Source organism: Bubalus bubalis, chromosome 4 (assembly GCF_019923935.1).
Source record: "Bubalus bubalis isolate 160015118507 breed Murrah chromosome 4, NDDB_SH_1, whole genome shotgun sequence".
Classification (NCBI taxonomy): domain Eukaryota; kingdom Metazoa; phylum Chordata; class Mammalia; order Artiodactyla; family Bovidae; genus Bubalus; species Bubalus bubalis.
In genome coordinates this window covers 102,001,656-102,019,029 of record NC_059160.1, presented here as the reverse complement: position 1 = coordinate 102,019,029, position 17,374 = coordinate 102,001,656, and the positions used below count along the sequence as shown (strand labels likewise).

At 40.0% G+C, this 17,374-nt stretch overlaps 1 long non-coding RNA gene across 2 annotated transcripts in view; it reads left to right on the top strand.

Moving 5' to 3' along the window:
- LOC123333336 overlaps positions 1 to 2,123 on the top strand; it is a 49,281-nt gene extending 47,158 nt beyond the window's left edge. For both annotated transcript variants that reach the window (XR_006550661.1, XR_006550660.1), the window contains exon 4: positions 523 to 2,123. This is a non-coding gene — a long non-coding RNA (uncharacterized LOC123333336). The remainder of the gene's footprint in view (positions 1 to 522) is intronic.
- Positions 2,124 to 17,374: the final 15,251 nt, after the last annotated feature.

The following is a 17,374-nucleotide window of genomic DNA, read 5'->3' as shown; positions in this document are numbered from 1 at the left end:
CTTTATCTGCCTCTCATATAGCCAAGGATGTGATTTTGCAATTTACAAGCACTCAATATTTTTTTTCTGAGTTTTAGTATTATTATCATTTAGTTGGTAAAGGATAATTTGGCTCATATGTCTTTTTTCTCTTTCCAAAAAATATTAACTGAAAGGGTGAGTTGAGGGCATTTATCTTTACCATTCTGCTCTTACTCTTTTTAAAAAAATAATATTCATTTATTTGGTGTATTGGGTCTTAGTTTTGGCGCATAGGATCTTTGTTGTGTCATGCGGGATCTTTCCTTGTGGATCTCTAGCTGTGGAGTGGGCTCAGTAGTTGCAGAACATGCAGTTAGTTGCTCTGTGGCATGTGGGATTTTAGTTCCCTGGCCAGGGACTGAACCTGCATCCCCTGCATCGCAAGGTGGATTCTTAATCACTCAACCACCAGGGAAGTCCCCTGCTCTTACTCTAATCTCATTGTCTTCCTATCCAAACATTTCAGTAATATTTATGAACAAGTGCTTTTTGTGCGTGCAGGTGAATGAATGAAAATGAGAACATGATGCATTCAGAAAATGGCCCCACTTTCACTGCTCTGCTGCTGCCTCTTGACCAGAAGATTGCCAACAAGAGTCTCCAGTGCGCTGACGTCGCCTTCGTGGGGCTTCTCTCAGTGCTTCTTGTCTGAAACTTTTACCCCCACCAAAGCACCATGTGGGAAATATTGGAATGGGATGTCAGGTGTGACGCTGAATTTTAATCACCTCCTTATTCAGTTTCTTCAGGAAAAAGAGGACATGGACTTTGCCATGAGGGAAAGGCCATGTGTTGTTGAGGTAAGGACATACGATGCGGTATAACACACAACACCTGTGTAAGAAGAGGCTTCTTTTGAGGAGCAGATAAAATTCCAAGGGCAATAATTCTGTCAGATTTAGCTGAGAAACGGCCAACTGTCAGCTGGTATCCAAGCTAGATACAAGAGGATAACAAACTTCATTTCACTGTGCAATCAACATAAAGCGTTTTTAATGGAAAAACAAACTAAGGACACTTAGAGTGCCCTATTTTATACACTTTGCTGCTTTACTTACTATAAACACTGGCGAACTTAGAGGCAGTTATTTTGGGTTTGCTTGTCTAAATATTGAGCTAGTAGGCATTTGTTGATCATTGGTCCGTTTAAAGTCAACTGAACACAGCGAGAGAAAGGCGTGAAGATTGATGGACTGGGATCTGTGGATCAGTTGCGGTGTGGGCCAGGAAGAGCTTCTTGTGGTTTTGTTTGCACACTGATTCAGAGCAGGTTAAAATTGAGGGTATTTTCTAAATAAAACCTATAATTAAAAACTTGTGCATCCTTTTCCAATCTTCTGTTAATTTAACTCATTAGTGTTTTTTCAGGCTCTTGAACAGTGAATTTTCTCTAATGAAATAATTCTAGAAGAGGTTATTGAAATGATCTCTTTGACGCTCTGATTAATAACCCAAATCTTATTCAATTCCTGTATCAAGGGCTGTTTGTCTCATATCTGAAGGCTCAGTTTTATCCTGAAATCTAGACCCAGTTCTTACTCTTAGCAGGAGAAATTTCCCTATTTCTCTAGCATTTGTAGTTTTCTTGTGACAATATCTCAGCTCTTCCTTTTTGACCGATACACTGCTTTGTACCGCAGTCTATTCAGTATCAGTGCAATGCCTAATTCTGTGTTTTGCCTAAACTCCTATGATAATATTCTGTTTCCAACTTCCTTCTATAATAGTGTTTTAACTAAGACTGTGCATCAGAATGAATTGTGACGTTTTCCTGAAACAGGTTTTTAAGTCATGCTTCAATCAGAGTTGTATGCAGAAGGTCAGGACTGGAATTAAGATTTCCAAAACTTTTAAAAATGTTCACAGACCATCTCCTATTGCCATGACTTTGCCCAAGAATTTATTTCATCTCACCTCTAGCTTCCATCCCACCTTTGTCTGATCGATTTACCAGCCAATTGCTCTTATGATACAGAAATCAAGATCGCACAGTTAGAGCCTGGGCAGAAACATTAAAAAAAAACACAGTATACTTATTTGTGATGTATGCTTATATATGTTTATACAGTTACTATTGTGAAAAATAAATGTGTATGTTTTGATCTTCTGTTTTTGTTATTATTCAAAACTGAATAGGAGAAAGAATATTTCAGGGAAAAAAATTTAAAATAGCATATGAAACTTCTTAAAATACTTAAATTAGGAGTTCACAAAATTGTGTGCATAAAAATTACTTGGAGATCCTCTTACTTAAATATATATATATAATACACACATATTATAAAATACACACTCATACACACACACATGCACACACACATATTCTTTGTCTCCCAAAGCTGACCTGAAGTGACGCCCAGGAATCTGCATGTTGAATAACCCCAAAGAATAGAGATGTCTTCAAACCACATCTTGAGAAATAGTGGCTTAAACCAACTAACGCTGTGTGTCTTGGCTTTTATCAGGATTTAAAAAAACAAACAAACAAATAAACTATTCTTGTTTTTAAACTTTCTGCCTGAAAAAAAAATGTACATTTTTGGCCCTATGGGAGAGATTACATGACCATTGAAAACCACAAGTAGTTGACGTCTTTCAGCAAGTTTTGTTCTAAATACATATAATTATTTTTATATTACATCTTACCAAGAAGCTATCTCTCTTGATTTTCTTTAAAAAAAGAATAGCATGTTTATTCTTTTTCAATTATGCCTGATATTTATGTCTGAAGTGAACCCATTAGCTGTGATTAAGGTACTTACTGGGCTTCTCTTATGGCTCAGATGGTAAAGAATCCATCTGCAATGCGGGAGACCTGGGTTCGATCCCTGGTAGGGAAGATCCCCTGGAGGAGGGCATGGCAACCCACTCCAGTGTTCTTGCCTAGAGAATCCCAGTGGACAGAGGAGCCTGGTGGGCCACAGTCCATGGCGTCCCAGAGAGTCAGACGCTGAGCGATTCTTGCCTAGAGAATCCCTGTGGACAGAGGAGCCTGGCGGGCCGCAGTCCATGGCGTCCCGAGTCGGACACTGAGCGGTTAAGCACAGCACAGTACAGGGCACCACTACCACCTGGTGGCATCAGGTAAAAATTGCAGGTTTAGTTTCCGACCACTAAATTCACATCCATGTTGTGAAGTGCCATCTCTGGCAGTCCTGCTGCAAGCAATTTTGTCAACATAAATGGTATTTGGAGGAAGTCTATAAATAATAGTGTCTTTTCTATATGGTGTTCCAATCTCATATCAACCCTATTTATAAGACTAATATTTCACTGGGCTCCCCTGATGGCTCAGCTGGTAAAGAATCTGCCTGCAATGCAGGAGACCTGGGTTCAATCCCTGGGTTGGGAAGATCCCCTGGAGAAGGGAATGGCTACCCACTCCAGTATTCTGGCCTGGAGAATCCCATGGACTGTTCACCGCTTGTCCAGAATATTAAACGTGTAGTTTACAAGTTTTTATAGAATAACAAAAAATCAAGGTTAGAAAATGAAGCAAGTAATGTTGACAAATTTCTCTTCTTTTCCTAGTGGAGATATTGTTTTAATATTGGGGAATTCTTGTACCTCCTGAGCGACTTCACTTTCACTTTTCACTTTCATGCACTGGAGAAGGAAATGGCAACCCACTCCAGTGTTCTTGCCTGGAGAATCCCAGGGACAGGGGAGCCTGGTGGGCTGCTGTCTCTGGGGTTGCACAGAGTCGGACACGACTGAAGCGACTTAGCAGCAGCAGACTTTGATATCATCAATAAGACCCTTATTCTGTCGTTTCTAAATTAGCTAAACAGAAGTTATATTCCAGAGAGAATAATATATACTAGGTCTTCAGAATTTGGCATGTACTGTGGAATGTAGTTTCATGGCCAGTGGACCGATGGATATTTTCTAAATTTTTATACCTATACTATTACTCTAATCATTTTGCATTTATATTCACAACCAGTGGAAGAAGATAATCTTAACTTTAGAGTACCTTGTGAAACTCCTTCCCGTCAATATAATGATTACTCTTGTTTTGCATTTTTGTTTAAATGTAAATGTTTATATACATTTTGTTGAAAGGCACTTTAGTAATTATCAGGAAAGCAACAGGACAAAAAAAAAAAAAAAAAAAAACCTTACAGTATATAAATGCAGCATGGATGGAAAGGGTATTGTTTATGCAAAAGCTTACTTTATATTTTGTGGAATTCATGGAAATAATTTTGTGATTTTGAGAATAAGTGAGACCAAAATTTCGCATTGCCTCATGCTTATAATTTCATTAACATGTAACAACTCTGTTTATTTATGAGAAAAATTTAAGATTAGAATTGTCCCTGAGACAGATAACATATTAACTTAAAGCTGACTTGCAGAGAGGGATTATAATGAGTAGGAAAAGTGCAACAGTGAAATAAGGGATTACCTGGAGAAGTAAAATACTATAAAATAGCAAGGACAGGAGAACTAAACACAAATTTTGATAATTATTTATTTTTGTTAGAAGCCAGCTTCTGATTTGGGCTTCTGAGCATAACCTTGATAAAAGACAATCCTTCTCACCCTCTATTATCCATGCCACATGCTGCTTTCAAAAAGCCATATTTAGGAACATCTGTTCTTGTAATTAATCCTCCATCCCTGTGTATAAGAATATGTATAAAGTGCTCAGGTCACATTTGTTCTCTGTAGAAAAGGACAGAATGCTTTCTAATGCCTGCCTAAGTTACCTGACAGGAATATTAGAATGACAAGGAGAATTTTTAAGTACTTTTAGTTCTTTGAAATAAAATACTTTCATCAATTAATAAAAATAGAGGTCTACCTAGAGATGTGTGGGTAAATTTTTCAACTTTTGTTAAAGATAAATTAATCATTCCCATTTGTCAAAGAGAAAGCCATGTGAAACAAGATTATATTATACACCACCTTTAGAGTACAGGAAACAAATAACAAAAGAGTGTTCCCACCTAATCACATTTAAGCTAAAATAATACTACAGATTCTATTTCCATTGAGTCGTAAAAAGACTATTTTGTTCTGTGCAAAGGTATTCCCTAAGGAGTATCTATGGGAAAAATTAGACCTAACCCTCTCCCACCATTGTATTTTGAAAGTACATGGCAAAACGGTAAACAAACAAGGATCTTCCTCTCTTTCTATACTCTTTTTAGTTGTTGACTCTGAACTCTGTGATTGCTGAGTTGATGGACATGTTTATAAAGGTTTTAACAGGGATACTCCTAGTTTTAAAATAGGAGTGATCAAGCCTTTAAACCTATGTCTCTTATCACTCAGTTGTAGAACAATATAGTACCCAGCCCTCAGCTGTCCTGAATGATGAGAAAGGACAGCTCCCAGCAGGTCATATCCTCCAGATATCGGTGGGCAGGCAACACCAGCATTCCCAGGCTGCAGTCTAATACTAAACTGATCTGCGCATGTCCCGCTCAGTATATACGTCCTCTGCAGGCAAAACTTAGGTTTCCTGTAGGGGAATAAAAATCTGGACACACGCACACACACATGTGGGCATACACACATACATACACACTGTTTTAAAGTGATAGAAAGACATACAAGAATCCTGGAGGGTTTATTTTTTGTGTAGGTTTAGACACAGTATTTAATATATCAAGAATGACAGTTGTTGATATTTTCCCTAAAGGGACACTGCAGGCCAAAAGTAGCTCACTGTGGGTTTCAGGCCTTGTGGTTGATGGACTAGTTAATTAGTACATTTTTACTGTCTTGAACATTCATAGGACATGGAACATCCATGGTAGCAATGAACTAATGTTGTGATGTCAAAATTAACATAATAAATTAAAGTGAAAGTTACTCAGTCATTTCCGAGTCTTTGCAATCCCATGGACTGCATAGTCCATGGAATTCTCCAGGCCAGAATACTGGAGTGGGTAACCAGGAATTGAACTGGGGTCTCCTGCATTGCAAGCGGATTCTTTACCAAGCTATCAAGTTGATCTAAATACACAGTTATTTCTTATTCTTGAATACACTGAAGAGTACAAAAGAGCTAAAAACTGTCCCAGAACAGTAATGAGCAGCCCCAACATGTATTAATCAGATCTGTGTGCAACCTATTATGAGATGTAGTATATAGAATTAAAATAGCAAATGAGAAGCAGCTTCTAAACCAAGGTGTTTGTAATATATATATATTGGGAGAAACCAACCAAATATGAGGAAATGCTTTGAAAATAATCATTGAATAATGTGGAATTTTTCCTTCGTACCAATAAATACAATCCTAAAAATAAAAACTGTATCTTCTCTTGACATTATAAATACGCTGTTTTTATGATAAAGAACACACCAAAACAGGACTTAGGCTGGTTAAAAAAAAGTGATTTAGAAACTTCCCTGATGGTCCAGTGGCCAAGGTTCCACACTCCTAGTGGAGGGGCCCAGGTTCCATCCCTGGTCAGGGAACTAGAGCTCACATGCTGTAACTGAACGATCCTGCATGCCACAACTGAGACCTGGTGCTGTCAAATAAATGAAATAAGTAAAAATAAATTAAAAAGATGAGCTCAGACACTCTTGTTCTTCCCATCTTGGTCTTCAGAAAGTTGACTGTTATAGTCGAGCAATGTCAATCTGATGTACGTTTCAACAGTGGCTGAAGGATTCATTTTCATTAAGTTTAAGGTATATACAGACACATACCCATGCATATGTATACACACGTACCCTAATACACAAACACAGCTATATTACACATTTATCCATGTGTCTGTGCTGGGGTGTCCACATTTTATTTTTTGATGTTACTTCTAAGTATATCTCTGCAATTTTTCTGTATACAGCTTCTAAGTCCTGCATCCTCATCCATTAATTTTAATGAGAGCCTTGCTTCTCTTCTATGCTCTTTTCAAATATTGACTGCTTTGTTATCTTAACATGGTCACTGACTCTTGCCTCCTTCAGTGCTGTTCCCCGAGCCTAAGTGTCCATCTCTCTCTTCTCTGGGTTAGCTCTGTTCTTTCTCCCAGATCACTGTCCTCCATTAACCTTCCTAACCACTGGGGCAATTGGAAAAAGGTTTCAGTTAAAACATTTAATGTCATTTTTTTCTATTAATTTTACATTTGGGTTTTTTCCATGGTTGACTTACCAGCTTATAAGTGCAAGGTTTCGATTACATCATCATTTAGATAGTTGGTCATTTATCAATCCGAATACACTCATACACACACATGCACATTGGATTTGATCATTGTGATAGTTTGGTATAATTGGGCATTGAAAAGAAGAGAGGATTTTGAAGGAATATCCTTTTTAAACCAAAAAAATCCCTCCCATGTGGAATCCAGTTCAGTTCAGTCGCTCAGTCATGACTGACTCTTTGTGACACCATGGACTGCAGCATGCCAGGTCTCCCTGTCCATTACCAACACCCGGAGTTTACTTAAACTCATGTCCATTGAGTCGGTGATGCCATCCAACCATCTCATCCTCTCATCCCCTTCTCCTCCCACCTTCAATCTTTCCCAGGATCAGGGTCTTTTCAAATGAGTCACTTCTTTGCATCAGGTGGCCAAAGTATTGGAGTTGCAGCTTCAGCATCAGTCCTTCCAATGAATATTCAGGACTGATTTCCTTTAGGATGGACTGGTTGGATCTCCTTGCAGTCCAAGGGACTCTCAAGAGTCTTCTCCAACACCACAGTTCAAAAGCATCAATTCTTTGGCACTCAGCTCTCTTTATAGTCCAACTCTCACATCCATACATGACTACTAAAAAAATTATAGCCTTGATTAGACGGATGTTTGTTGGCCAAGTAATGTCTCTGCTTTTTAATATGCAGTCTAGCTTGGTCATAACTTTTTTTCCAAGGAGCAAGTGTCTTTTAATTTCATGGCACCAGTCATCATCTGCAGTGTTTTGGAGCCCCCCGCCAAAAAAAAAGTTTGTCACTGTTTCCACTGTTTCCCCATCTATTTCCCATGAAGTGATGGGACCAGATGCCATGATCTTCGTTTTCTGAATGTTGTGCTTTAAGCCAACTTTTTCACTCTCCTTTTTCACCTTCATCAAGAGGATCTTTAGTTCTTTTTCACCTTCTACCATAAGGGTGGTATCATCTGCATATCTGAGGTTATTGATATTTCTCCCAGCAATCTTGATTCCAGCTTGTGCTTCTTCCAGCCCAGCCTTTCTCATGATGTACTCTGCATATAAGTTAAATAAGCACGGTGACAATACGCAGCCTTGACGTACTCCTTTCCCAGTTTGGAAGCAGTCTATTGTTCCATGTCCAGTTCTAACTGTTGCTTCCTGACCTGCATACAGATTTCTCAGGAGGCAGGTCAGGTCGTCCGGTATTCCTATCTCTTTAGGCATTTTCCACAGTTTGTTGTGATCCACACAGTCAAAGGCTTTGGCAGAGTCAATAAAGCAGAAATAGATGTTTTTCTGGAATTCTCTTGCTTTTTCGATGATCCAACAAATGTTGGATGCAATTTGATCTCTGGTTCCTCTGCCTTTTCTAAATCCAGCTTGAACATCTGGAAGTTCACGGTTCATGTACAGTTGAAGCCTGGCTTGGAGAATTTTTAGCTTTACTTTGCTAGCATGTGAGATGAGTGCAATTGTGTTGTAGTTCAAACATTCTTTGGGACTGGAATGAAAACTGACTTTTTCCAATAGTGTGGCCACTACTGAGTTTTCCAAACTTGCTGGCATATTGAGTGCAACACTTTCACAGCATCATCTTTTAGGATTTGAAATAGCTCAACTGGAATGCCATCACCTCCACTAGCTTTGTTCGTAGTGATGCTTTCTAAGGCCCACTTGACTTCGCATTCCAGGATGTCTGGCTCTAGGTGAGTGATCATACCATTGTGAATATCTGGGTCATGAAGATCTTTTTTGTATAGTTCTTCTGTGTATTCTTGCCACCTCTTCTTAGTATCTTCTGCTTCTGTGAGGTCCATACCATTTCTGTCTTTGCATGAAATGTTTCCTTGGTATCTCTAATTTTCTGAGGAGATCTCTAGTCTTTCCATTCTATTTCTTTGCAGTGATTACTTAGGAAGGCTTTCTTATCTCTCCTTGTTATTCTTTGGAACTCTGCATTCAAATGGGTATATCTCTCCTTTTCTCCTTTGCTTTTAGCTTCTCTTTTTTTCACAGCTATTTGTAAGGCCATCTCAGACAGCCATTTTGCTTTTTTACATTTCTTTTTCTTGGGGATATTCTTGATCCCACTCTCCTGTACAATGTCACAAACCTCTGGCCCCAGTTCATCAGGCACTCTTTCTATCAGATCTAATCCCTTGAATCTATTTCTCACTTTCACTCTATAATTGTAAGGGATTTTATTTAGGTCATACCTGAATGGTCTAGTGGTTTTCCCTACATTCTTAAATTTCAGTCTGAATTTGGTAATAAGGAGTTCATGATCTGAGCCACAATCAACTCCCAGTCTTGTTTTTGCTGACAGTATAGAGCTTCTCCATCTTTGGCTGCAAAGAATATAATCAATTTGATTTCAGTATTGACCATCTGCTGATGTCCATGTGTAGAGTCTTCTGTTGTGTTGTTGGAAGAGGGTGTTTGCTATGACCAATGGGATCTCTTGGCAAAGCTCTATTAGCCTTTGCCCTGCTTTATTCTGTACTCCAAGGCCATATTTGCCTGTTACTCCAGGTGTTTCTTGACTTTCTACTTTTGCATACCAGTCCCCTACAATGAAAAGGACATTTTTTTGGGTGTTAGTTCTAGAAGGTCTTGTAGGTCTTCATAGAACCATTCAACTTCAGCTTCTTCAGTGTTACTGGTTGGGGCATAGACTTGGATTACTGTTACATTGAATGGTTTGCCTTGGTAAAAAAAAAACAGATCATCTTGTTGTTTTTGAGATTGCATCCAGGTACTGCATTTCAGACTCTTTTGTTGACTATGATGGCTACTCCATTTTTTCTGATGGATTCTTGCCCACTAGTAGATATAATGGTCATCTGAGGTAAATTCACCCATTCCAGTCCATTTAAGTTCGCTGATTCCTAAAATGTCGACATTCACTCTTGCCATCTCCTGTTTGACCACTTTGAATTTGCCTTGATTCATGGACCTAGCATCCCAGGTTCCTATGCAATATTGTTCTCTACAGCATCGGACTTTGCTCTCATCACCAGTCACATCTACAGCTGGTTGTTGTTTTTGCTTTTGCTCGGTCTCTTCATTCTTTCTGGAGTTATTTCTCCCATGTGGAGTAGATTGAACAAAACGATATGGCCAGCACCAGCAGGAAGCTACACAATACGTATCAAAGGTAACTCCATCTGGGAAAATCATTGAGATACCATGTACTTTTGTTAGAATTTCAAGATAAATAGTGTGGAACCCTGGCTCTTCTTTCTCATCTGTGCCGTTGTCTAACCACAGGATGTGCCTGCAGAAGTATGCCTGGCATTAAGAGGAAGTTTTCTTTGTTGTTTTTGTTGCTGTTGTTGTTTTTATCATGGGCGGGTTAGTTATATTTCAGAAACATAGCTCTAGGCGGTGAGTCAGGAGGAAAGTTCTGCTTTCTGTGGAAGAGTGAGCTTAACGTGAATGTCGTGAGCAAGTGCACTGCAGCGTACGGGCAGTAGAGTGGTCCGGACTTGTCTGCCAGCAGCTGCTGTGTTGTGCTTCAGACTGAAGTGGTGAGGAAACTGACACTCAGAAGTGATTACAAAACCAAGCACCAGAGCTGGACATTACTTCCCTTCTACCCAACTGCCACGTCGCTCCCAGTTTTTCTCTTGCTGAAGAGTCCTCCTCACACAGGGAAGGCAAGCACTAAGTGCTTACTTTTCAGGCTTTGCTTGCAGCCCAGATACAGGCATGCTGTAATCCAGTGCAGGTGAAGGGCTGTTCTGGACCTTCTGGGAAGAATTTTTCCCTGATGAAAGAGATGCAAAAATAAATGTCCCCAAATAAATGCATTGGGCATTGCCATATAAGGGCATGCTACTGGAAGCTACTGTAGCCAAGAGAATCACAGAAGACTTGCCTGAATCTTTGATGCCAGTGAGCATGTGTGTCAACCCAGGGGGATCCCTACCCTAGATCTCTGTGTGTATTGAAAAATAAACCACTTGCATTGAAATCACTTTTCTGGCAGTCATATACATCCTAACTGAACACTCTGCTGGAAAATTGTAATATAATCTCTTCTGATGTTATAATCATCCTACCAGATAAGCTTTTATTTTGGGGGGGCTCCAAACTCACTGCAGATGGTGACTTCAGCCATGAAATTAAAAGATGCTTGATCCTTGGAAGAAAAGTTATGAACAACCTAGACTGCATATTAAAAAGCAGAGACATGATTTTGCCAACAAAGATCCATCTTGTCAAAGCTATGGCTTTTCCAGTAGTCATGTATGAATGTGAGAGTTGGACTATCAAGAAAGCTGAGCACCAAAGAATTGATGCTTTTGAACTGTGGTGTTGGAGAAGACTCTTGAGGGTCCCTTGGACTGCAAGGAGATCCAACCAGTCCATCCTAAAGGAAATCAGTCCTGAATATTCATTGGAAGGACTGATGCTGAAGCTGCAACTCCAATACTTTGGCCACCTGATGCAAAGAAGTGACTCATTTGAAAAGACCCTGATCCTGGGAAAGATTGAAGGTGGGAGGAGAAAGGGATAACAGAGGATGAGATGGCCAGATGGCATACTGATTCAATGGATGTGAGTTTGAGTAAACTCCAGGAGTTGGTGATGGACAGGGAGGCCTGGCATGCTGCAGTCCATGGGGTTGCAAAGAGTTGGACATGACTGAGCAACTGAACTAAATCAGGTAAGCATATCTCCCCATTTGAGAGATAAGAAAACTGAGGCTTAGAATGATGTAAAACTTTGTCCAGTGCCCCACGAACACAGAAGCCAGGGTTTGAATCCATGTGCCCATGACTGGAGTACCAGCGCTTTGCTAACTCTCACTTGATTTCTGCTGTTCTGGCCCATCTCGGTGCCTCTGTGTAACTGCAAATGTTTACCGATGGCGTCAGTATTTGAACCTGGCAGGGAGGGGGTAGGCAGGTGCGTCTTTGTTCTGCAATCACAGCAACTATTATATAAGAATTAAGATGAGCACAAAAGCCAGTTTTATTTGTTGCATATTTTAAAACAGAATAATTTCAGATGTTTCTTTTTCATATAAAAGGGCTGGAGCATACATATCCTCAGTTATAATTAGATATTGAGTCAGAAATAGAAACTTAGCTTTGCAGATATTTTTGGAAGCTGCATGACTTTTCGACTTTCCACTTTTCGTCTTCCCCAAAGCACTCTCCCCTGGTCCTCAAGCCTCTAGTTTCTCACAAGTCCAGTGACTTAACTAGAAGGATTTGGAAATCAGCCTCTAGCAAATAAATGTTTTCCAGTCCTCCCATATGTTGGCTGCTACCGCTGCTAAATTGCTTCAGTCGTGTCTGACTCTGTCCCATAGACAGCAGCCCACCAGGCTCCCCCATCCCTGGGATTCTCAAGGCAAGAACACTGGAGTGGGTTGCCATTTTCTTCTCCAATGCAAGAAAGTTAAAAGTGAAAGTGAAGTCTCTCAGTTGTGTTCGACTCTTAGCAATCCCATGGACTGCAGCCTGCCAGGCTCCTCCATCCATGGGATTTTCCAGGCAAGAGTACTGAAGTGGGTTCCTCCCATATGAAAACCCACAAAATCCCTATAAAATGGAAGAGGCAGGGATTAAGAACACAAGTCAGAGCATATTCTACTTTTTTTTTTCTTAAATACTGCTTGACTTTTAAAAGGTGTTTAGTTTGACAATTTCTGTGGAATTGAGCAGGTGAAACCTGATTACTTGTGTGTTTATTGGTGGGCCCTTTTCCAGATATAGTTTTGATAGATGCAACATTTTCTTGCTGCTTTCACCTTCTCTCTGCTCTCCCAGATGAGAGAGCATGGTCTCTATTAGCCTGAATCCTTGGCCTCTTTTTCTTGCTCCAGCCTATCTTTACTACAAAGGATTCTTCCTTTGACAATTTTCATTCCCAAACTTTATCTCTAATGCTTCCTTGGTAAATGAAACCAAACTAATATGTGACTGGCATTTCAAAGTTAAATTTTTGTATCATACACAGTGGGAAGTACTACATTTGCAAAGCCTTACTCAGAAGAGTAGCTTCCTTTTAGGGGAGACTTCAGCCAGACTCAGAAGATTGCTCTAAAGGAGGCAGAATAATGCCATGTAGGCAGATGCCTCTTGCACCAACCAGCCACAGAGAGTGGCAGGTAATCTGGGAGCCTTAAAAATGAAATTAGAAGGCAAACAGGAAAATTTATTGCAGTAGTGTATTCTTCAATTGGAAATAGAGCTTTTGGAAAACAGCCTTTATAATAATGTGAGAAAGGCTAGGCAAGCTACTGTTACTTTTCCGGATTCATATTAACACTAAAAGCAACGAGGGTAGAAAAACTAAACTCTTCTCTTTTTCTGACCCAAGCCATCATCATCTGTTAACTGAAATTGCTGAGATAATTAGTGAGTCTCTGGCTTCGACTCTCACCAGTACACACCTCCCCTTCTCAGTGGAGTCTCAAAATAGCAGCCTGAGTTACCCCTTTCTAAAGTAAAGTAAATCGGGATGTGCCTCTGATCCAGTACCTTTCCTGCTCACTCATGATAAAAGCCGCCATTCTGACAGTGGCTTCACAGCCCTCCTTTGCTTTCACCAGACTCCTGTTTTGCCCTCAATGAATGGTCTCACATGCCACCCCAGCCATACTGACTTCCTTCTGTGTGCAGCAAACCTCCAGGCACACTCCATTCCTCAGGCCCTGAGTTACTGCCTTCACTCAAATGCTGTCTTCTCAATGTCATAAAATCTTGTCGTAATCACTGTGTTTAGAATTTTAAACTCTCCATTGGCTGGACCCTCTTCCCCAGCAATCTGTGCCCTTCCCTGCTTCATTTCTCCCCTAATGCTGCATAATGAATATAACATACATCTTACTTATCTGCTTGGATATTGTGTTTGTTATTTGCTGACTTCCTGTTGTATTGCCCACCCCCTGGCTAGACTGGAAACTCTGTGGGGATAAGAATATTTATCCTTGTTTCTTTGTTTTCTAATGCTGTATCTACAGGGTGTCCTATACTATTAGACATTCAGTAACTATAAAATAATCTTCCACCTCCTCCTCAGTCAGGGCTTGCAGTGGCAAAACTGCAATATAACCTGGTCCTAATAATTTAAGAAATAATTACTGAAATGAGATTGGAATATTAAAACACCAGACTCAGTTGCTGATTAGGAATCCGAGAAGACTCGGCAGCACAGCACCCAGTCAGAAAACTAGACAGTACGGCCCTATGGTGTCTTTACTCCGTCCCCACCCTCATGAGTGACCTCTGCCCCATATCTTTGCGTATTTCCTCTCTTTTGGGGTGCCAGTCAGCAGCTGGAGCCCCCTGCGTCCTGTGCCAATAATCTAGTTGTCACAGGCCAGGGAGGTATTAATTAACCCCTATTAGCTGCCATGTTAGAAGACTGGGTTCTGCCTCTCACCAAAATTTATACACTAAGGGATTCCCTGGCATAAAAAAACAGATCTAGATCACAGGCAGCCAGCTAAGAAAACCCACTGAAAAAGCCCTATTCTAACCCACAAATACTAATGGAAGTTGACTTTCACTTGATGAATTTTATTTTTCTCTATTATTTTCTAAATTTTCCCAGTGATATGAATTGGCATGTTCATTTATTTAATAACAGTAGTTAGAAAAATGCACATTAAACTATATTAAGGTAATAAAAATGTCAACCAGATCTCAAGTTTTCTCTTGAGGCCATCTGTAACTTGTGGCCTATCAGTACACGTATTATGGCATGAGAAACAAGTGAATAGAGAGGTCTTCAGTGACCTCTGATTTCTTCAGAGTAAACTTCATCTGGAGCCTAATAGAGCATCTTTTGTGTTTCAGTAAATATACATAATAAACTTCTATTGAGAACAGCCTCAATGGAAAGCAGATGCTCATCTGACTGAATCATTAATCATTCTATTCTCCATAGGAGGATAGTCACGAATTGCATTGATCTAGAGTTCAAATGTACTACACAAGTATTTTGTTTGGTGTGGGCTTGTTCTAAAGTTGCATGCAACAATCTCTCCTATCCTGTACAGTTCAGTTCAGTCTCTCAGTCGTGTCCAATTCTTTGTGACCCCATGGACTGCAGCACACCAGACTTCCCTGTCCATCAACAACTCCTGGAGCTTGCTCAAACTCATGTCCATCTAGTCAGTGATGCCACCCAACAATCTCATCCTGTCATCCCCTTCTCCTCCTGCCTTCAATCTTCCCCAGAATCAGGGTCTTTTCCAATGAGCAGTTCTTTGCATCAGGTGACCAAAGTATTGGAGCTTCAGCTTCAGCATCAGTCTTTCCAATGAATATTCAGGACTGCATTCCTTTAGGATTGACTGCTTTGATATCCTTGCTGTCTGAGGGAACTCTCAAAAGTCTTCTCCAACACCACAGTTCAAAAGCATCAATTCTTCAGCATTCAGCTTTCTTTATGGTCCAACTCTCACATCCATACATGACTACTGGAAAAACCATAGCTTTGACTATATGGATCTTTGTCACAAAGAAATGTCTCTGCTTTTTAATATGCTAGCTAGGTTGGTCATAACTTTTCTTCCAAGGAGCAAGTGTCTTTTAATTTTGTGGCTGCAGTCACCATCTGCAGTGATTTTGGAGCCCAAGAAAATAAAGTCTGTCACTGTTTCCATTGTTTCCCCATCTATTTGACATGAAGTGAAGGGATGCCATGATCTTCGTTTTCTGAATGTTGAGTTTTAAGCCACATTTTTCACTCTCCTCTTTCACTTTCCTCAAGAGGGTCTTTGATTTCTCTTTGCTTTCTTCAATAAGGGTGGTGTCATCTGCATTTCTGAGGTAATTGATATTTTCTCCCAGCAATCTTGATTCCAGCTTGTGATTCATCCAGCCCAGCATTTCTCATGATGTACTCTGCACATAGGTTAGATAAGCAGGGTGACAATATACAGCCTTGACATACTCCTTTCTCAATTTGGAACCAGACTGTTGTTCCATGTACAGTTCTAACTGTTGCTTCTTGACCTGCATACAGATTTCTCAGGAGGCAGATAAGGTGGTCTGTTTTTCCCATCTTTTTAGGCATTTTCCACAGTTTGTTGTGATCCACACAGTCAAAGGCTTTAGCATAGTCAATGAAACAGAGGTAGATTTTTTTCCTGGAACTCTCTTGCTTTTTCAATAATCCAACGGATGTTGGCAATTTGATCTCTGCCTACTCTGTCTTTTCTAAATCCAGCTTGAACATCTGGAAGTTCTCGGTTCATGTACTGTTGAAGCCTCACTTGGAGAATTTTGAGCATTACTTTGCTGGCGTGTGAGATGAGTGCCATTTGAACATTCTTTGGCATTGCCTTTCTTTGGGACTGGAATGAAAACTGACCTCTTCCAGTCCTGTGACCACTGCTAAGTTTACCAAATTTTCTGGCATATTGAGTGCAGCACTTTCATAGCATCATCTTTTAGGGTTTTAAATAGCTCAACTGGAATTCCATCACCTCCACTAGCTTTGTAGTGATGATTCCTGAGGCCCACTTGACTTTGCATTCTAGAATGTCTGGCTCTAGGTGAGTGATCATACCATCATGGTTATCATCTGGATCATTAAGATCTTTTTTGTACAGTTCTTCTGTGTATTTTTGCCGTCTCTTCTTAATATCTTCTGCTGTTGTTAGTCCATACTGTTTCTGTCCTTTATTGTATCTGTCTTTGCATGAAATGTTCTCTTGGAATCTCTAATTTTCTTGACGAGATCTCTAGTCTTTGTCATTCTATTATTTTCCTCTATTTCTTTGCATTGATTGCTGAGTAAGGCTTTCTTCTCTCTCCTTTCTATTCTTTGGAACTCTGCATTCAGATGGGTATATCCTTCCTTTTCTCCTTTGCCTTTCCCTTCCCTTCTCTTCTCAGTTATTTGTAAGGTTTCCTCAGACAACAATTTTGCCTTTTTGCATTTCTTTTTCTGGGGATGGTTTTGATCACAGCCTCCTGTACCGTGTTGTAAACCTCCATCTATAGTTCTTCAGGCACTGTGTCTATCAGATCTAATCCTTGAATCTATTTATCACTTCTATTGTGATAAATGGGTTTGATTTAGGTCATACCTGAATGGTCTAGTGGTTTCCCTGCTTTCTTCAATTTAAGCCTGAATTTGGCAATAAGAAGTTCATGATCTGAGCCGCAGTCAGTCCCAGGTCTTGTTTTTGCTGACGGTACAGAGCTTCTTCATCTTTGGCTGCAAAGAATATAATCAATCTGATTTCAGTATT